The 22244-nt window shown below is 36.7% G+C and overlaps 1 long non-coding RNA gene across 2 annotated transcripts in view; it reads left to right on the top strand.

Annotated features, from left to right (window-relative positions):
- LOC138155645 (uncharacterized) overlaps nt 1-21428 on the top strand; it is a 134024-nt gene extending 112596 nt beyond the window's left edge. The window contains exons 1-4 of one of the 2 annotated variants that reach the window (XR_011166918.1): nt 12180-12274; nt 12484-12563; nt 15526-15636; nt 21197-21428. This is a non-coding gene — a long non-coding RNA (uncharacterized lncRNA). Of the gene's footprint in view, nt 1-12179; nt 12275-12483; nt 12564-15525; nt 15637-21196 lie in introns of those variants that run through there. The other variant, XR_011166917.1, reaches the window with a different exon arrangement.
- The last annotated feature ends 816 nt before the right edge of the window (nt 21429-22244 follow it).

Here is a 22244-nt window from a genome sequence, read left to right on the forward strand (position 1 = left end):
TACAGATCAATAACCCCCCTATGATTTCATTTATTAATCCTAAGGAGCTATTTAAGGCACATAGAAATTAAGACTTGCCCAAAGTAACACAGTTAGTATGTATTTGAATAATTTTTCCATCCAATAAACATTCATTGAATTTATAATTATTTATTTATAAAATAAATACTTATTTATTTGTCATGTATTGAATTTATTTATTACAGTGCCCCAAGCACTGTAATAAATGTTGGGAATGCAAAGATAAAAACTGAAAAAGTCCTTTTAGTCAATGTGACTAAAAAAAAGTGGGGGAAATAAAAATGTCCACATGTAACATATGTAAAAAATAAAAAAAGTATAAAAAAGGAGCTTCCTATACCAAATTGTTTGGTTACCCAAACCAATACAAATAGAGAGAGAGAGAGAGTGGGGGGGGGGTATGGAGGGATGGATGGATGGATGGATGATATCTGTAAATAGATATGTAGATAGATGACACCTACATACACACACATACAAGGTAATTTCTTAAGGGGAGAGGATTAATACAGGTAATCAGGATAGACTTCCTTTAAAAGTGAAAAAGCAGGGGAAAAAAGCTAGAGACAGGCAGAAGAGAGAAGGAAATGCATTCTAGGCACAAGGTAGGAGACGAAAGTCAAGTTCAGGGAATAGTAGTAGACAAGTTTAGCTAGAAGATGAAGTAAGTGAAGGAGAGTAACAACCTGCCTGAAGCAATGGATTGCAGTCACATTGTGAAGGGCTCTAAAAAACAAACAGAGAAGTTTGTATTTGATTCTAGAACCAAGAGGGAGCCAATGGAAGTTCTTGAGGAGGAGAGATACCTGATCAGATCTGATATTAGGGAAAAAAAAAAACCTTGGTCTTCCTGACTGCAAACTTAGCTCCATACTCACTATAATATGCTACTTTGAATTAAAAGCAATAGCCTGGAATCATTCAGCCCAAGGTGTCCACATGTGGGTCCCTTGCATAGAGATTGTACTTATGCTCTGCTTTCTGGGTTGTAGTTAATGCATCTGTGCCCTGGAATAGATTGAGAGCATCAAGGTTAGATGTGTTTATAAGAATGGAATGGAAAAGCATTTATTATGAGCTTACTAAGAATATTCATTATTCACTAAAATTAAAATGAGAATCTGCAAGTATCCCTTTTCCCCAATAGTTTCCCCCCCATCTTTGCAATCAAATATATTCAAATAGGCTCCAAAGCCTTCTGATATGATAGTAATAATCAGATGATAATCTTATGCTAATTCTGCTGCAAAACCAGACCAGATGTCTTCACTACATTAAATGCCTCTTGAAACTCTGTTTAGCTCCATGCTCACATTATTGCTGAAAACATCCATTGCAAAACTGTCCCTGTGGACCAATCTATCACCGTCTAGCAGGCACCAAAGAAAATAGATTAATCAGACGACCCACAGTTATTGTCTCCTCTGGTTACCTCTGATTCATATATCATTAGAAGGAAAAAAAAACTGTCATAGAAATTGTGGGATGTTATCTCTTTGGGAGAAAAAGAAATATTCCCTCCAATTCAATAATTTATGTTCTAATCTGATGACAATGTACATGATTAATAACAATGTTTCTAAGGCATGAATAACCAGAGAAGTTTTAATATTATAAGTTAAGGGACTTATGAGAATCATGGTATTTTTGAGATTGGCTGGGCCCTATAGTTTATCAGGTCAACCTCCCTCATTTTATAGATGAGGACACTGAGGCCTACGGAAATTTATTGACTTACTCAAGGTCAGATATATGCTCAGAAAACAAAGTTAGAGGCAGAGACATACTTAGATCCTAGAACCACAGAACATTATAGTTGGAAGGAACCTTAGAATAGACAGAATCATGTAACATAGAAAGGTAGAGCTAGAAAGGATCTAAGAACGTAGAGTACTAGAACAAAACAGAATTTTGGAGCCAAAAGGGATCTTCCCTAGTTATTTAACTGAAATGCCTCCTTTTGTAAATGAGAGAACCAGGTGTCTTGATCATAGAATCATATGTCTAGACTTAGAAAATACTTCTGGGGCCATCAAGTACATCCCCACCCTCCCACCACACATTTTACAGATAAGGAAACCGAGGCCTGAGTAAGTTAATTGACTTGCACAAAATCACAGTGATAGTATCAGAGGTGAGACCTGAACCTAACTCCTTTGAATCCAGAGCCAGTATTTTTTTTTATCATAATCACCCTGATTCTTATGCAAATTCTGCATCCATTTATCTTACTGCCTAGTACAGTTCTCAGCTGCCCAGTAAAGTGTTTGGGCATAAAATCAATAAATGTAGAAGGATTGACTGAATTACCATATCTTGGCTTAGTTCATTGTATCACTATTAATTTCTGGGTTTATTCACTAAAGAAAGTCATATGTCAATGTCTTCTCGTGTCATGAAGGTGAACCTGGGTTCTGGAAAACTATGCCAATGGGAAGTAAGTTTTAGCAGGATCCTACAAAACTGGAGTGTTTCTAAGTCTGGGCCCATGATGAAGCTGTGTGTCACTTTCACATATTCTATTTTACAGACAAAATAGCTTACTATTGTTCCTCAAGCTTGGCATTCAATCTCCTGTGTAATGTCTTCCCATAGCCTGTCCTCCACCTCCTGAAGGGCACTCTTTACTCACCTTCTCATCTCAGACTCTATTTCTCTCTAAGAACATGGAATATGTATTTTTCTCCAACACTTTTTTCTTAAAAGCCTTTCTCTATACACATATGTGTTAGTACTATCCTAGACACATCTGGAGACTAGAGAAAAATTTTGCCCCCCCCCAATCATGAAAACAATTTATTGAGGCAGCTAGATGGTACAGTGGATAAAGCCTGCCCTTGGAGTCAGGAGGAACTGAGTTCAAATTCAGCCTCAGATATTTACTAGCTGTGTGACCCTGGCAAGTCACATAACCCTGATTGCCTCAAAAAACCTAATCACTAAAGGATAGAGGAGGTACATTTTGCATTTATAAAGGGAATATCCACATGGATAAAATTCAAAGATCTTTGAAATACTAAAGTAATTACTGGCCTCAGTATTGATGCCCTCTCTGTCTCCATGTTTCAGCTATTATGATTATTATTGTTCAGATGAAGAAACTGAGTCACAGAGCAGTTGTACCCAGAACTAATAAGTGGTAGAGCCAGGGCTAAATTAAGGTCTTCTAGCTCAGTTTCCAATAATCTTTCCACAGAGCTATGTCATCTCTCTAAGGAAAAAAGAGGAGACTGGAGGAAGATGGAATAGATTTCAATGTTGCACAAACCTCCAGAACCATATGTGAATTGATAATAAAACCCTAATATTTTTCCTGCATTGACGATCACTTGGCTGAACTGCTGTGTGATCTGAGAACATGATTGTTCTGTTGCTTAAATATTCCCATTATTCACATCTGCAAGTATATCCCCCAGTGTAATCCAAATAACTAACTTTTTTTGGGTGGGGGGGAGGTCCTTTTGCACATTTTGAGGCAGTAGCATATTCAAGATCAGACAAGTAGGAAGCAACAGATGTAGGATGTGAACCTTGAACTCCAGTGCCCAAATCCTCTCCACTGTATCACCCCAATTCCCAGGCAAGTTCTTTTCATGCTTGTCATACTTCCCAATGTACTTCTTTAGATAGAAGATCAAGAGTTTTGCATGACCTTACATGTATAATCGATACCACATTGCTTGCTTTCTCAAGAGGTTGGAGGGCAGAAGGAAGGGGACAATTTAGAACTCAAAATGCAAACAAAGTTTAAAAAGTTACATGTAATTGGGAGATATTTAATGGAATCAATAAAATATATAGGGGAAAATAAATATAGGTAGATCAATTGAGTGACCATATCCTGAGTTAGTTCATAGGATGATCTCTGTGTGTAATAACTAAAAGCAGAATGGGCTGGTGGGAAGGTGGTAGATTGTCCTTGACTGGTGGTCTTTGAGTACTGGCTGGGTGACTAATTGTTGGGATCACAGAATCACAGAACTATCGACTCTAAGAGTGAGAAAAAACCTCGGAGGCCAACTCAGCCAAACTAGAATTAGAGGATAAACTCCTCTTACAACATACCCAACTAGTGATTATCCAGCATGCGTTGGAGAGATAAAACTATTCTGGAGCCCAAGTGTAGGATGAAGTCGATAACTCTCTCCTCTCTGGTGATCTTCTCCACACAAAGCTCACCAGTTACCTCAGTGTCCACATTGGAGAGAATATCCTGGAGGAATTTCTACCCTGGGACCATTCCTATTCTCCTTCCTTCTTCTGATGGGTGGTTACTGCCTTTCCCACAGCACTATTTCTGGCAAATTCTAGTTGTTCTTCATTTAATCCCTTCTCTCTGGCCACACCCTCCAGAACAGTCTCCCCAACAGTCTCCTTTCTAGATCTAAAAGGTGAACCAGCACCAAATCAACTGTCCTGAGGGAGGTGTATTGATCTGTTCATCTCTTACCCTGCTCACCAATCATTCATTCAATACGCATTTATTAAGCACTTAGTATGTTTCAGGGATATGTTAAGCGCTGGAGATAGAAAGGCAAAAATTGCATTTAAGAAGCATATATTGCAATATGGAAATAACTCTATACACATCCATTATGCACTATTTGGGGAAGATTTAATAAGGACTATATAACAGAACATGTGAAAGGGAGTAATGTTGAATTATTCTAGAAATATACAGTACATAGAAAATAATATGAAAAAGAAAGGAATTAGAAGGTGAAGGGAACAGGTAAAGGCCTCCTATGGAAAATGGTCTTTGAGTCATGTATTAAAAAAAATTCAAGGAAACTATGAGATCAGGGTGAGGGGGCAGAGAATTACAAGGAATAGAGGTGGGAGATGGAGTAATGCAGGGGTGGGAAACCTATGGTCTTGAGGTCACGTGTGGTATTCTAGGTCCTTGGGTGTGACCTTTTGACTGAGTCCACATTTAGAGAACAAACCTTTTTATTAAAGACATTTGTTCTGTGAAGTTTGGATTCAGTCAAAGGGCCACACTTGAGTACCTGGAGTGCCACATATGGCCCTGAGGCCACAGGTTCCCCACCCCTGCAGTGTTGTACTTGTCAATAGGCCAGATCAGCTGGATTATTGGGTGCATGGAGTTTTTAAGAAATTTTGAGTTTTAAGACTGAAAGATAAAAAGGGACCACATGATAAAGACTTTTAAATGGCAAACAGAAGATTTTATATTTGATCCCAGATATAATTGGTAGCTATTGGACTTCATTGAGCAAGGGTGATATGGTTAGACTTATGCTTTAGAAAATCAGTTTGACTTGCTTTCCCTCTTTTGTGTTTTGTTTTGTTCCTTCTTTCTCGTTGTTCACTCCATTAGTTATAACTCTTCTTTACAACTTGACTAATGTTTAATGCAAAGATATTTGTAGAACCTATATTGGATTGCATGCTGCCATGGTGGGAGAGGGGAGAGAGAGGGGGGGGAGAAAATTTGGAATTCAAGGGATTGTGCAGTAATGTTGTAAGCTAAAAGTAAATAAATAATTAAAAAAAAAGAAAAATCAGTTTGGCAGAAGAGTGGAGGATGTATTGGACTGAGAAGAGACATGAGACTGAAAGAACAGTTAGAAGGCTGTTGCTATAGTCTGAGAGAAAGGTGATGAGAGACTTTCTGTACTAAAGCACCTCTCCCTCTCTATCACTCCCTTATTTATATATATTTATGTGAATGTAAGGTCCTTGAAAGCAGGAATTATTTTTGTTTTTTTCTCTCTTTCACCAGGATGGTAAAATGACTAGCATGAAGTGCTTAATTAATATTTGTTTGTTGATTGATTTAATTATCTATTCAGTGTCAAATTCAACAAATAGAGAGCATTACAAAATGTAAAATAGATAATTTTGATTTTATTAAATTAAAAAAATTTGCACAAACAAAACTAATGCAACCAAGATTAGAAGGAACACAGAAAGTTGGGAAGCAATCTTTTCAGCAAATATCTCTGATGAAGGCTTCACTTCTCAAATATATAGAGAACTTAGTCTAATTTATAGGAATACAAGCCATTCCCCAACTGACAAAAGGTCAAAGGACATAAACAGGCAGTTTTCCAATGAAGAAATCAAAGCTATCTATATGCATATGAAGCAGTATTCTAAATCAATTTCATTAGAGAAATGCAAATTAAAACAACTCTGAGGTAACACCTCACACCTATCAGATTGGCTAATATGACAAAAAGGAAAATTATAAATGTTGGAGAAGATGTGGAAAAATTGACACACTAATGCATTATTGGTGGAGTTGTGAACTGATCCGATCATCCTAGAGACCAATTAACTATTTCTAAAGGTCAATTAAATCTTGCATATCCTTTGATCCAACAATACTGCTACTGGGTCCATATCCCAAAGAGGTCATAGAAAAGGAGAAAAGGACTACATGTGCAAAAATACTTTTTTCACTTGCCTTATTCTTTTTTTGTGTTTTTTTCTTTTGCTCTGTTTCTTCTTTCACAATTATGACTAACATGAAAATATGTTTTCCATGATAGTACATTTATAACCCATATAAAATTGTCTATCATTTTAGGAAGAGGGGAAGGGAAGGAGGAATGACAAAAATTTGAATCTCAAAATCTTGTAATAATGGATGCTAAAAATTGTCTTGACATGTAATTGGGGAAAAATACTATTAAAAATTTTAAAAATGCTCAGTTTGAAAACAACTAGTTTATTGTTGGTTATTTAATTGAATTCAGCCTCTCTCCTTACCTGCCACATCTTTGCTCCTTTCTAACAATGATTGTATATATGTGTTTATATGCAGACACATCCTTAATATTTTTCCTTTGAGACATTAAATAAAAAAACAACTCATCTCTAAACACTTTAGCAACTCTTCTCGATACATAAGTAACATTTCACTGAGGCACTCATTCTCTCTGACTAAGTGGGCTGAGGGCAGTACAGCAATGCTGAGCATTGTGGAAACATTTCAAAGAGATTTTTCTCCCTTTACTGGAAATCAAATAGTCCTTGTAATTCTTTCAGTTCTCTGCCTCTCTCTCTTACTTTATCTTTGTGTGTTATGTGTGTGTGTGTTTGTCTCTCTGTCCGTCTCCCTCTTTGTGTGTGTGTGCATATAGATCTGTTTTTAGTTTTGTTGGGGTTTTTTACCCTTCATATTACATTTTAAATCAACTATTTGGATAAAAGCATAATTGGTTTATTAGAAAATCTGAAGACAACACAAAATTTGTAAGGATGGATTATTACTGGTTTACAGAACCAGGTATAACCTTGGGTTATAGATGGAATCAGCATCCAAACAGATCTCAACAGTCTAAACAACAAAAAAAAAGATAAGACATAAGAGGAATAAATATAAAGTCTTACACTAGTTTAAAAATTGACTTCATGAGTTCAAGATTAGTGAGATAGTTAGACAGTTAGTGGTCTCACTTAGAAATGATATGGAGCTTTTAGGACACTGTAAGCTCTGGTCCACAAGTCAACAGTGTCATGAGTCAATCAAAAAGCTACCATGTTCTTGGGCTCCTTATACCTCAGGCCACCACTTTTCCTGTCACTCAGTTTCTCAACCTCAGAGTCACCCTCTACTCTCCATCTTCCTTCCCTCCATATATTTAATTAGCTATCTTGTCTCTCTCTATAGTTTCTGTAACATCCATCATTTTCTTCTCAAACATATGGCCACAGCCCAAATCGAGATCAAGAGCTCATCACTTGGAACCTGGTCTACAACAACAGTTGCTTAATTTGGCTCTTTGTCTCATGTGCCTCCCCTTCCGATTCATCCTCCATCCTGAGGCCAAACTGCTTTTCCTAAAGCATGGGTCTGACCACTTCACTACCTTTCTCCATTAACTCCAGTGGGTCCTTATTCAATCCCCTTTTGACTTTCTGGACTTTGACACCATGGTTCAGTTGCAGTCTCACCCTAGAACCTTCCTCAGCAACTGGGACCACTTCATCCTGGAATATCCATCAGCTCCTGTGGCCTTCTTAACCTGGAACATTCCTCCGTTACTCTTGGCTCTTTCTCCCATTTCCCATTGATGAGTTTCTCTATATTTCAGTACCTCTATATTTGGAAGAGGTCCAAGCTGGCTAATCTTCATACTCCTCCTGGTTCTGTTTCTGACTTTCTGAACTGCACTGCCATACTCCCAGAGTGATTTACCTTCAGACATCATCCTTCCCACACTCTCCCTCTCCCTTTTTCAGTTCCTTTTTTGTATGTTTTCTTTCCACTTAGAATGCTGCCTTACTTTGCCCAATTGTCTCTATTATACAAGACAAACTCTTCTATTTGATATTATAGCCCTTCATGACCTTCCTTCATTAATCTTTCTAACTTTATTATAAAATACTCCTCTTTATACAATATGAATCAACTAAATTGACTTTTTGTAGTTCCTTACTTATGACACTATGTTTTCTGTGCCCTTTCTTTTGTATAAGCTGTCCTTCACAACTGTGATTTTTTTCCCTCACTCCTTTGAGGTAGCTGGTGGCACAGTGAATAGAGTGCTAGGCCCTGAATCTGGAACATTTGATTTCAAATCTAGGCTCAGATACTTATTAGCTGTGTGGCCCTCTTTACCTCAGTTTCCTCAACAGTAAAATGGGAATACTAATATAACTTACTTCACAGTGTTGTTATGAAGTTCAAATAAAGTATTTGTTTTTTTTAAAGCTCTTAGCATATAATAAGGCATTTACAGGGTACATAGTAGGCCTCATGTAAATGTTTATTCCATTTCCATTCCTCCCTTCTACACAAAGCTATTTGTGATCTCAGCTGCTAGTTTCTCTCTCCCCACCAAAAAAAAAAGAAATAAATAATGCAAATTACCTTGTATATGGTTTATATGTGCTTTTACACATACATGTTGTCTCTCCTAATAGAATGTAAGGTCTTGGAGGACAGAAACTGTTTTATTTTTATTTTTGTATCACCTTCATCTAGGAAAGTTCTTAGCATGGAGTGAGCACTTAACAAATGCTCAATGATCCCTATTGCTTAGAAAAGTTCTTAGCTTGTAGTAGGTGTTTAATAAATGCTTGAAGATTAGTTACAAGACAAATTAATAGCTATTCACTTGATCTCTATCATACAATCCTGTCTTATAATGACTAGCACTCAGTAAGTGTTCTAGAGCCTTCCATATGCAGGGTCAAGGGAATGAATATGATGCCCAACCAAAGTGCCTTAGGATGATTTTTGAATGACTGTATCTGGGCTAAGATGGTGAGGGGGCACTGGGAAAAGTCTATATGAATGGATACAGAGCTAAAGGAAAATAACTTATTCTAGAGTGCTTGGTGATTTGACTGAAATTTAATACTTGGGAAAGCTGGGAGTCTGGACCCCATAGATCTGTCCCTCTTCCCTTCAAACTACAAGGAACTCAAAGCCTGATGGAGATTGTATTCTCCAGGGCCAACTTCTGCACCACACACAGACACACAGATACCTACACACCTTGTGCTGACTCTGTGAAATGTAGAGAAGGATGAAGAATAAGTTCCTCTTTCTTATGTCCTGCCTGTCCTACATGTCCCTTCCTGACCCCACTCCATCTTATATTGATCAGTGGGCAATTTAATATTTGAGCAAAACTGCATGATTCCTGGTCTTGAAAATTATAGCATAATGAGAGCCTTTAAAATGATTAATGGCAGAGTAATGAGATAGTATAAACATGTGGTTCATGAATAGAAATCCTATAAAAAATGAACTGTTGGTTATAAGACATTGCCTAGTGCCCAAATGACATTCCCTTAACTTCATCCTCTCACATTATCAGCTCAGCTGAATCAATCATGTGCACATTATTGCTGAAAGCATTGCTAGAGAGATTTTAAATTTTGATAAGAAAATCCAGCCACTTTCCCAGGGCTAAGTTTACAATGTCTTGGCCCTTCTAGTGTTTTGCTCCATTTTATAGAAACTGTGATCATAACCAATAGAATGTAAGCTCTTAGATGGCAGGAAGTGATTTTTTAAAAATCTTTATATCATCAGGACACATCCCCAGGATTTACATAAATCACAGGTGCTTAATAAATGTTTACTGCATTGAATAAACCTTTCTCTAACCATGTAATTATCTGGTAATAACTCATTTGCCCCCCCCCGCCAAAATCAACTCCCTTTTCCTTCACATTTTAACATTTCTTTTGATGATTCTTCCATTTTCACAGTCATTTAGGTTCATAACCTTAAAGTGGTCTTTGATTTTTCCCTCTCTCTCAACCTTTATACCAGTTGGTGGTCTCTTTCTCCCCAAATTTCTTATTGCATTTGATCTGAACCTCTATTTAATATTGATTACACCCTGTGCTATACAGTACCAATTAGTGCATTGTATAACTAATTTTACTTATTGGATTTCAAGCTTTTTGAAGACAGGGAGGGTCTCATTGAGTCCTCAGTGCCTAGCACAGTGCCATGGATATAGTATGTACTTAATAAATGTCAAATTGTATTAAATCTGACCTAAATCTCTAATAGAATACTATCAAATTAGATAAATAGGAATAAAAGGGGGCAGCTAGATGGTGCAGTGAATAGAGCACTGGCCCTGGAGTCAGGAGGACCTGATTCAAATCCAGCCTCAGACACTTAACACACATACACACACACACACACACACACAAAACTAGCCATGTGACCTTGGGCAAGTCACTTATCCCCAATTGCCCTACCTTCCCTCTCCAAAAAAAAAAAAGCAAAAAATAATAATAAATAAATAGGAATAAAAGCTTTTATAATGACAGTACATTAGGTAAATGAATTTTAATAATTAATTGATAATATGATTGTTCCTCTAATTGTAATCTGAGCTATTTTTAATGGTTATATAGATAGATAATGGGCTTGAGATACTGAATGAGACACAAATTTTGCACACAGTCAATGTGAGAATCTATTTTGTTTGACTATGAATATTTGTTACAAGCTTCCCTCACACCCTATCCCATCAACTGTGGAGAGATGAAAAAGAAAGAAAATCAATGCTTGATAAGTAAAAATAAACTTTAAAAGAAAAGAAAAATTACTTAGCATTTATAGAGAGCTTTGCAGTTTACAAAATACTTTACAAATATTATTTTATTTGATTCTCACAACTCTGGGTTGCTATTCATTCGTTTCATTGTGTCTAACTCTTTGTGACCTCATTTGGGATTTTCTTTGCAAAGATACTAGAGGAAGTTTGCCATTTCCTTCTCCAGCTCATTTTATAGATGAAAAAACTGAGGCAAACAGGGTTAAGTTCCTTGACCAGGATCACACAGCTAATAAGTGTCTAAGGCCAGAATTGAACTCAGGAAAATGAGTCTTCCTGACAGGACAATAGAGGAATTTCCAATTGAGGCTGGTCAATTACCAGACTATTAACCTTCAGCTTCTTACTTTGAAATATTCTTAAATTGTGCACAAAGAGAACAGAACTGAAGATACTTTGTCAGTGGATGCCTGTTAAGGCAGTCTGACGGGTAAGGGAGGAAAAGTGAATAAGCATTGTTATATTTCCAACCACCTATCAGACATTGTGCTAAACTCTTTACAAATATTATCTTACTTAACCCATCCCCAGTACTCTATACACCATGCCTCCTAGCTGCTTTAATAGCTAGAGAGCAGGAGTGGAAGGGAAGAGTTCTAATTCTGCCTAAGGTAGGTAGTGGCCAGGAGATCCTTACATAAGTAACACGCCCTTTCTCAGTCAGTTTCTTTATCTGTAAAATGAAAATAATAATAACAGCAACAATAACACTATTTATATTACAGAGTTGATTTAAGAATCGAATGGGAAGGTATCTGTAGGGTAGCTTAAAGCCACATCAATTCTAGCTATCTTTACTTTTCCCCTTAGTTTATAGTACTAAATCTCATTGTAAAGCCACGAACCCCTGCTTTGATTTTGAAAGGGCCAATCACCCATTTATCCTCATTCTTACTATGGAAATAACTTCTTCCATAATGCTGTTTTGCTTACAATTGGGGTTTTACGGAAATAACTGGGTGGGGTCAGCATGTTCCTGCATCTCCTCCTTTAAATCAGAGTCATTTTTATTCCCAGACCTAAGAATTTTTTTACTTTGTGTATCTCCAGGATTATGATTAAATTGGCACTTTCTTTCTGGGTGTGACTTTCTCTTTCTAGGTGTGTCGAGGAAGTAGGAACAGTTTCTTCTGGCCCAGAGTAGCTTCTGGTTGGGTCCCATGATTTCTTTTGATTCCACAAAAATAGGGGTGAGATGAAGATGAAATGGGAGAGAAGGAACGATTTTCTGTCATAATCTTAAGGGCCATTAGCTTTTATGTGCTTAACTGGATAGAAGTGGGGGAGTTTTCATATTTGCATATTTGTACTGCTTTATTACAGAAAGGATGATGGATTTGGAGTCATGCTAGCTGATTTCTCATTCTAGTGATATTAATTACATGCTGGTTCACTATAGGTAAATCACATCTCTTCTGAGACTCATCTTCCTCATCTGTAAAATGGAAATAAGAAGCTTTGTCCTCTGCACCTTGAAAGGTAATGGAAAGGATATTGTATTGTAAAATTTAATTGTGAGTGATGCTTGTGACCCTATCCCTGTGTATGTGTAATTGCTACCACTAAAAAGTCCTTTCTGTGTTTGAACAGCTATTACTTCCTAGATGAAAAGTTAAACTATTAGGAGTCATATACATATACATATCAACACATATACACATATTGCACAGACACACACACAATCATTATCTGCTTTTCCTGAAGAGGTATTACTAGATTTAAAAATTTTTCAGGGTAGTTATTTCATGAAGGACCTGATTGAAAAAATGAAACATGGCATTGTACTTGGATTCAACTAGATTCAACAAACATTTATTAGGCACCCATTAGCCCAGGATAAGGGCTTGTTTTCTCTTTGTTATAAGACATTGTTTTCTCTTTCCTGGAAGCAGGACTCCATGACACTTCTTAGACAACCTCACCCCTTTTCTTCTTCCCTCACTCCTTTTTCAGATCCCCTATGTATGCTGACTTCCTCTGTTAGAATATAAGTACCTTGAGGGTGTGAGCTATCTTCTTTGATTGAATTTATGTCCTTGGTTCTTGGCAAAGTGAATGGCATATAACAAGCACTTAACAAATGATCTATCTTTCTATTGTCTAGCTATTATCTGTCTTTATATCTATTTATCTGTCTGTCTGTCTATCTATCTATCATCTATCTGCCGATTTCTATCAGCCTCTCATCCATCTATCATCTATCTAGCTATTATATGTCTGTCTCTCTGTCTCTCTCTTTCTCACTCACTATGTATCTGGCACTGTGACATTGGGGATACAGAGGGAAAAACAGAATACCCCCTGTCCTGTAGGATTTTACATTCTATGAAGGTTAGGAAATGGGAGACAACTTGAACACAGAAAACTGAATAGCTTGCATGAACGTGCAGTGCAAAAGTGGAGAGAGCTATTCTTGAAGAGTACCATTGTCATGCATGAATGGAAATTGTGGGCTATCCTATGACTCTTATGGTACCTAGCTCCATAGGCAATCTAGTGGTTCAGCTGATATATACTCTTATCCAAAGGCACTCAACTTCTACTAAGAACCAGCATGGCAGTAGTAAGAGACTGAAACACCACTAATGAGGCAAAATAGTGAGACAGGACAGCCCACTGAATTAATTGTAGTCTCTCACTTGACTAATAAGGAATGAAGAATGAGGGAAAGTGAGTGAGATGGGAATAACATCAGGTCTCCATGTATCTTGGGGAGTAGTCAAACCAATCAAATTAGGTTTCATAGATTCACAGAAGAGCACTGTATTAACAATAGAATTGGGTCTGCAGAGGACATAAGTAGAGTTTCAAAGAATTGCTTGGGTTACTGTGAGGTTGAATGATATATAAAAGGTAAGACACAGAGCAAATATGAAAGGACAGGGAAGATCATAATATGAGGACAAGAATGATGAGGCTGACATGGATATATGTGGGGAAGAAGGAAATGGGGAACAGAAAAAAGAACTTTGTTCTTGCTAGCTTATAATTCAGAATCACAAAAATTCTTCACTGAAATAGAAAGCAGCAAATTTCTACACCCTTCACAGATGCAATGATATTATAGTTTTGATGATCAATACCTAGGTAAGGGAGGGGTGGGGGGGCAGGCATTTAGTAGTGGTTGTTGAATGCTGTGATAGAAGGCAGTTGGCCAATCTGTAGGCTTGGGTGGTGGCTGAATTAGAGGTTAGTAGAGTCCTGGGAGTTGACCTTTAAGCACCAGTCAACATTGGATAATTTAGCTGCAATTTAGAGCTAACAAGGATCTTAGAGGTCATTTTGTCTGACCTTTTAATATTATGGATCAGGAAACTGAGGTCTAGTAAGGTGGCATGGTAGGCCAAGGACAACTAGTTAGTGAATTAGTCAGTAGCCATGTTGGGATTTGAACACAGTTCAGCTCTCTTAAAATCTAGCATTCTTTCCCACTAAAAAATACCCTTTGAGCTTCTTGTTCTTCATCTATAAAATGGGCTACTAATAACAACTCCCTCATGGGATTGTTGTGAATAACCAGTGAGAAAATATATATAAAATATAATTCCAATCTTTTAAATACTATAGAAATGCTAACTATTATTATATCATGTCATTCCCATTAAACTTCCAGGATAAAAGGTCATAGTCCTTCTGTCCTCCATCTTGGTCAATCTATGTATGGAGTATTATCTTTAGTTGTGGGCATCACACTTTAGGGAGGCCACTGATGACCATGAGAGTGTATAAAAGAAGTCAACTAGGAAGAAGAATCATTAGATCTCAATATATGAGGAAACACTGAAAGGACAGCAACCATGCTACACTTCTCACAACATCTCTCTCATGCCCCAGAAACCTCTTTGACCTAAAACAGACCTGAACAACTTGGGCAGTAGGTAGGGGCCAAAAATATAAAAGGCAAAACTACTTCAGGTCACAGATAGGTTAGACTAGAGACAGATTGATGATGGTTGGTTGCCTTGGGTTATATGATAAACATATAGGAGTTTATAGATAAACAAGGAGAGTGCTCAGTGGCAACCCTACTTTGTTACAGGCAGTTAGAAAGTGTCCCACAAGTGTCCCACAAACTATATGTTGTACAGGCCTGACCTAGAAGATCACTTAAACCTTAGAACTCACACCTTAGAAGAGCTCTCAGTCCATCTCTCTGATTGAAGGATAGAGGAGCCCTCCCAGAACCTCAGTTTAAGAAGGGTGCCCACCACCATCTCTTCATTTCCCACTCAGCTGTTGGACTTATCCATCCTATGTTAGAAACCTTTTATTCCCCCTGGAAAATCACCTGATTCCTGAAACTCACACCTCAAAAATACTCTTTGTCCCTAAGTCAACATTCTACTCATAGATGAAGAAGCATCATCTTCTCAATTCATTAGACATCAAGGAATGGTGATACTATCAAATAATGCATTTAATTCTCTTGTGCACATAACAGGGGCTCAATGGTTGCACTGGTTATACTCAAATGATCCAAGCTGGAACCACCTGTCACAAAAAGACTAATATGAATGACTGGATGCATAGATGAAGAGACCATATGAACAGAGTAAGCAAAACTTCTGTTGCAGGAGAGCTGGGGTGGGGCAGGGCGGTGGGTTGAGGGGGAGTGGGCTGGGGGGGAGGAGGTTAAATACTGAAAGTGAGTGTCTGGCAGACGTAGTAGTTTCTTCCACCACTTGGACCTTAAAATAGATTTAGTCATAAGCCCAAACAAATCTCAGACTAGATATTACCACATTTGAATTGCTCTTAAAACATTAACTTCATATTTCTGGTCTGAATTGAGTAGCATTTTTGGTGTTGCTGAATGAGGCAAGGAAGGAATTAGCTTCACAAGTCTAGGAAAACTTCAAACTCTTTCCCAAACATCAAACAGGGAAAGTAAGTCTATTTTGGTGAGGGTGAAGGAAGGTTATTCTGCTAAAGCTAGTCCTTTAGAATTTCTAATAGCAAGAGCTTCATTTTACTTGGGTTACAATGCCATTTTGGCATAGGGCAAAATAAAAGAAAGGGCATCCAACCATATGTTGGATGTCAGACACAGCAAATTTACTCTCTACCAGTTTGGACTAGAAAGAATAGGGAGATGGGTATCATCTGGCTTCAATTAGAAAAGTTTCAAGGATCCTTCAGCTGAGACAATTCATCCAGATATGGACACAGTAAGATTTGCTATTAAGAAATCATGGAGCACAGAGTAGCATAGCTAGAAGAAAGTTTAGCATATAGAATGTTAGAACAAAGTCTTTCAGAACTGGAAATTACCTTAGATGATAGAAAGGCAGGGCTGGAAGGGACCTTTCTGACCCAAGTCCCACACATGTTACATATCAGGAAAGCTAGTTAGTAAAACCTGAAATGGGGTCAAAGAGTCAGACATGACTGAAAAACTGACTTACTGAAAATTAGTAAAAAAGTGAGCACATCACGGAAAAAAATATTGGTTCAAAGTGGGAGGAAGGAGAAAATAGACATTGACATAGAACCTATGATATTCCAGGTAAGGGCTTTAAAAAAAACTAACAAATACCTCATTTAATCTTAAAAATCTATAAGATGTCATTATAGGAATCAAGTCTATAGTAGTCATTCCCACCAAGTGGTCATCCACTCTCTCTTTTTCAAAGACCTTCAGGCAGGGACCAGGAATTTTTTTTAACAAGGCAGCCCAGTTTTCTACTTTTGGATGGATCTATATTTTTATGAAATTTTTCTTTACATGAAACCTAAAACCTCTTCTCTCTCTCCATTATTTTAGTTCTACTCTCTGGGGCCTAGCAAAGCAAGTATAATCCCTCTTCCAATTGAAAGCCCTTGAAATACCTGAACACTGCTCCTAAATCTTCCCTTCTTCATACTAAACCTCAATATTCCCTTCAAACAATCTTTACATGATAGTCTCCAATCCCCTCACCATCCTGGTTATTTAGTTTATCTGAATCTTTGTCTTTATCCTTATTTATTGACTCAACAGTAAAAGGTAGTCCAAGGTCACTCAAAATTAATGAAGTGATTTTTCTCTTTCCCCTGTCCTCAAACTCTCACAAAAGAGAAAACAGAACATAAAGCCCCTATGCTAGATCTCATTTGTACAGTGAATATTTTTTATGGTCCTGTTTTTGGTGGGATTCTTTTGTTGTTGTTCAGTCATTTTTATTTGCGTCTGACTCTTCATGACCTCATTTGGGGTTTTCTTGGCACTAAAGTGGTTTGTTTTTCTTTCTCCATCTCATTTTATAGATAAAAAAAAAACAAAACAAAAAAAAAACAAGGCAAACAGGGTTAAGTGACTTGCCCAGGGTCACACAACTAGTAAATGACTGACTGGGGCCAGATTTGAACTCAGGAAAATGAGACCTCCTAGAAATGAACTATAAGTGATATTTACCTAGACATCTTGGGGTTCTGATATAAAGAGATAGTGAGAAAGTGGGACTGAACTCAGTACCCATATCTAAACCTATAACTAGGGGAGTTTTGAGTGGTAGAAGAAAAGGGTAAGTAAGTGCAATATCCCACTCTGGGTCTAGCAGCAGGTTCTATATCATTATAAATATATAGGCCAGCAGGAAACCCTTAAGGATATCCTATTGGCAGCATATAAGATGTAAGGAATTTAGCCCTGGAAAATCACGTTATCCACAGGATGATGATGATTCTTGTTAAGGAAGGTTTATTCTAAATTGATCATTTTTTCTTTTTGATGTTCAAAATTATTTGGCCAGTTTACAAATACATATCAAATTATCAAGGAGGCATGCTTGCTTTGTCCCAGGTAATCCTTTACTGAAGCAAAATATAAAATAATTCCTGTATTTTTAATATTCCCCATTCACTAACCTCATCTTTTTTGTGTAAACCCTATTGACATTCAGTCTAGACATTGCTAGAGGGACCCACTTCATGAATATCAATAAACGTATTATACAAAGACAAAGGGTGTTAAATTATTTCCAAGCTTTTGCCTGTTGACAAAATGTTAGTGTAATAATTAAAAGTGTGGAATCTTTAATGGCACAGTGGGACCTCCAAAGTGCCAAGTATATGCTAGTAATGTGTAGCCTTGAAGCCAGCTTAGGCAAGTAACTTAACCTCATCCTGAGCTCAAATTCACATTAAAATTGCAGTGAATCCTACATAGGCAGAAAGAACAAGGATTCATTTTAAAGTGCCAATGACAATTTGTTTCATATTTCTGATTTTTTGTAGGAAAACATATATATATGAAAATATATATGTGTGTGTTTTCGTAAATACATGTTATATATACATATATTATATATACATATATACACATAATGTGTGTATATGTATTCTACACATATGTATATAGATGTGATATATATATAGCATATACATATATACCTCTGTGTATGCATACAGGCATGTATGCATAACGTGTCACAATATAATATTGTTACATAATCTTCTTTCTCCTGCAGCAACAGGCATGTAAAGTTGTTCAATATGTAGACAGACAAGAATTAAGGGTCCCCAATGACATCTATGTTTTCCCCTTGGGTGTGAGGCATTTGTCATCTCTTTCTCTTGGATTCTATTTGTCCAGTTTTGCCAATGAGAGAGAAATAACTTTAGTTCAGGTACTTGGAAAGAATACTACATAGGAATCTAGGAAGCCTGGGTTCTTGTTTCCTTCCTGGTATTAATGAAACACTTGACCTTGTGGAAGTCATTTCTTGAGTCTGTACCTGAATTTCTTTATCTGTAAAAGGAGGCTATTAGACTAGACGCTCATATGCCTTCCCTCTCTACTATGTCTCTACTGGTACTTCCCATGAGAAAAATGTTAGTAGCAATGGAGAGTTAACCACAGATCAAAGTAATTTTGTAATCCAAAGGACCATGGGGTTAGAAAAACATTTCAGGGCTCAAAGGGTCATCAGTGGCCTTTAATTGCTAGATCTTCCGTTCATGCTCATATTGTTTGATTTCTCCACAGCATTTGACAGTGATTACTATTCTATTCTACTCAACAACCTCTCTTCTTTTTCTTTTGGTAACCATAGATTCAATGACTCATTATGTTCTTCCTACCTCTCAGACAGTTTTTTCTATATCCTTTGTTGGTTTCTAAGAATCTTCCTGCAACCCGGGCTCTCTCCAAAGTTCTTTTAACTCTTGATAAGGTCCCCTTATATGATCACAAAACTTTGTGTTGCTCAAAGGGTGGAATTGGGCACTGAAGAGGGTGGGGTGGAGTATTGGAATGTTGGGGCACAAAGGAAAGTGTGGCTGTGTTGGAGGTGATACAGTCTAGGATTGGCTGTCACAGGGAAGGTGAGATGCTACCCACCTTACCATTCTTCAATTGGTTCATCACATGCTACCTTTGAGATCAGTCTATGTCCCTCCAAGAGGGCTCAGCCTTGACTTTGGAGACCACTGTATTATACCAATGTATCTATGCACTAGCAATAGAGGACTCCTTTTATTTTTTTAAAATTTATGTTATTTTTAATTTATTTAATCAAACAACTGCTCCTATAATTCAGTACAATAAAAAGAAGATAGTTGTACATGAAACTGCAAATCTGCATAACTTGTCATTCCTTCCAAATATACAACAAAATCACAAGGCAAATTATTTTTTCTTTCTTCTTTTTCTTCCCTCCCCCTGCCCTAGAGACGTACACCATTAGATACAAATAGGCACATGTGTGTATATGTATATTGTGTGTGTATATATACATAATTATTCTATACCTACTTGTATTTATCAGTTCTCTGGATATAGATAGCATCTTTCTCCATATGTCCTTTATAGTAACTTGGGTATTTATAATAATCAAAATAACATTCACTCCAAGTCATTCCCCTGGTTCTGCTCATTTTACTCTTCACCATTTTATGCAAGTCTTTCCACATTTTTCTGACATCAATGCACTCATCATTTCTTATAGCATCGTAGCACTCCATCACACTCATATACCACAACTTGTTTAGCTATTCCCCAATTTATAGGCATCTCTGCAATTTCTAGTTCTTTGTCACCACAAAGAGAGCTGTTATGAACATTTTAGAACATATAGGTTCTTTTCCTTTTACCATAATCATCTTTGGAGACAGACTAGTAGTGGTATTGCTGGGTCAAAGAGTAGTTTATTTGGGCCCAATTCCAGATTGCTCTCCAAAATGGTTGGATCACCTAACAGTTCTACCAACAATAAATTAGTCCTCATTCCCTCCAACATTTTTCACTTTCCACTTCTATTATTTTAGTCACTCTGATAGGTATAAAATGATATCTCAAAGTTGTTTTAATTTGCATTTTTAACAACTAATGATTTAGAGTATTTTTTCATGTGATGCTAAATTGTTTTAATTTCTTCATTGGAAATGCCTATTCATATCCTTTGACATTTATCAATTGACAAATGACTCATTCCTATAGATTTGAGAAAGTTCTTTATATTTTTAAAGTATGAGAACTTTATCTGGGAAACTGTCTATAAAATTATTCCCCCCGATTTTCTGTTTTCCTTTTGAGCATGGCTACATTTGTTTTATTTGTACAAAATCTTTTAAATTAGTGTAATCAAAATTATTCATTTTACACCTAACTTTGCTCTCTATCACTTCTTTATTCATATATTGTTCATCTATCCTTGAGTCCAATGATACATTCCATGTTCTAATTTTCTTGTAATATTTCTCTGTATATCATGGTCATATATCCATTTTTACCCTATCTTGGTAAATAGTGTAAGAGATTGGTCTATGCCCAATTTCTGCCATACTACTTTCTAGTTTTCCCAACAATTTTTATGAAATAATGAATTCTTATCCCCAAATCTGAAGTCTTTATGCTTCTCAGATACAAGATTATTATATTTGCTGCTGTAAATTGTATATCTACTTTGTTCCATTGATCTACCTTTCTATTTCTTATCAAGTACCAGATAGTTTGGATTATTTCTTTCTTATAATACAGCTGAAGATCTTTTACTACTAAACCTCCTTCCTTTACACTTTTCTTTAGTATTTCCATGGATAGTTCTGACTTTTTTTCTTCCAAATGAATTTTGTTATTATTTTTTTTTCTAATTCAGTAAAATAATTACTCCATTTATTTTGACATCTTCTAGAGGTATCCATCCAAAGCAGGTAACAGAAGATGAATATAAAGTGTGACATGATTCTGAAGAAGAGGGTTAAATCTGAGGATGAATGGAGTCCGGCAGGGAAAAAAAGTCAACAAAAGTCATTTTTTTTCATGCTAAATTGGGAAAAAGAGAAGACACCAAGAATGAATCAAACTACTGCTTGAAGTAGATAGGATTTGGTAACTAATTACAGAGTGGAAATAAAGTTATTCCATTTTCATGTTTTTCTTCAGTGTTTCTTTTTTTCTTTTGGAGGGGGGAAGGCAAGGCAATTGGGGTTAAGTGACTTGCCCAAGGTCACACAGCTAGTAAGTGTCAAGTGTCTGAGGCCACATTTGAACTTAGGTCCTCCTGACTCCAGGGCCAGTGCTCTATTCACTGTGCCACTTAACTATCCTTTTATTGTTTCTTGACAAAGAGAATGATCATTGGACTCGAAAGGACACAGTAAATAGGGGGGTTGATACTCAAGATGAAGAGACAGTGAGAATACCTAGGTGTCCCTAATGAGTTCAAATAAGTTACCTGGCTCAGTTGAAATAAATCCCAAGTATTAAATAACTGTTGGATGTTATTCCTGGACCATTTTTCATAGTCATTAAGAGACTGGAGAAAAAGAGCATGAATACAGGAATGGAGAAGAATAAAAATTTTTCTGATTTTTGACAATAAGAAAAAATAATATCTACCAATTAGAGACAACTAAATTTTACTGATTCCTGGGAAGATTTTAAAATGTGTTATAAAGGGATGATTAGTAATTATTTAGAATTGGAAACAATTATTACCAAGTGTCAACATAACTTCATCAGGAAGAGAACATACAGATTTTCCAAGTTCCCTTTCATGAAAGGTACTTAACTGGTAGATGAGGGGAAAGCTATAAATATACAGTTTACCTGTATTTAAACAGAACATTTGATAAGGTATCCCATTCTGTTCTTTGGGAAAAGATGGAGAGATGTAGGCTGGATAAAGACATAAGAACTGAATGGCTGGGTATAAAGGAAGTCATTAATGACTTGATGTC

This window comes from Petaurus breviceps, unplaced genomic scaffold (assembly GCF_028583685.1).
Source record: "Petaurus breviceps papuanus isolate PSGF00001 unplaced genomic scaffold, PetGlider_PUasm1.0 98, whole genome shotgun sequence".
Classification (NCBI taxonomy): domain Eukaryota; kingdom Metazoa; phylum Chordata; class Mammalia; order Diprotodontia; family Petauridae; genus Petaurus; species Petaurus breviceps.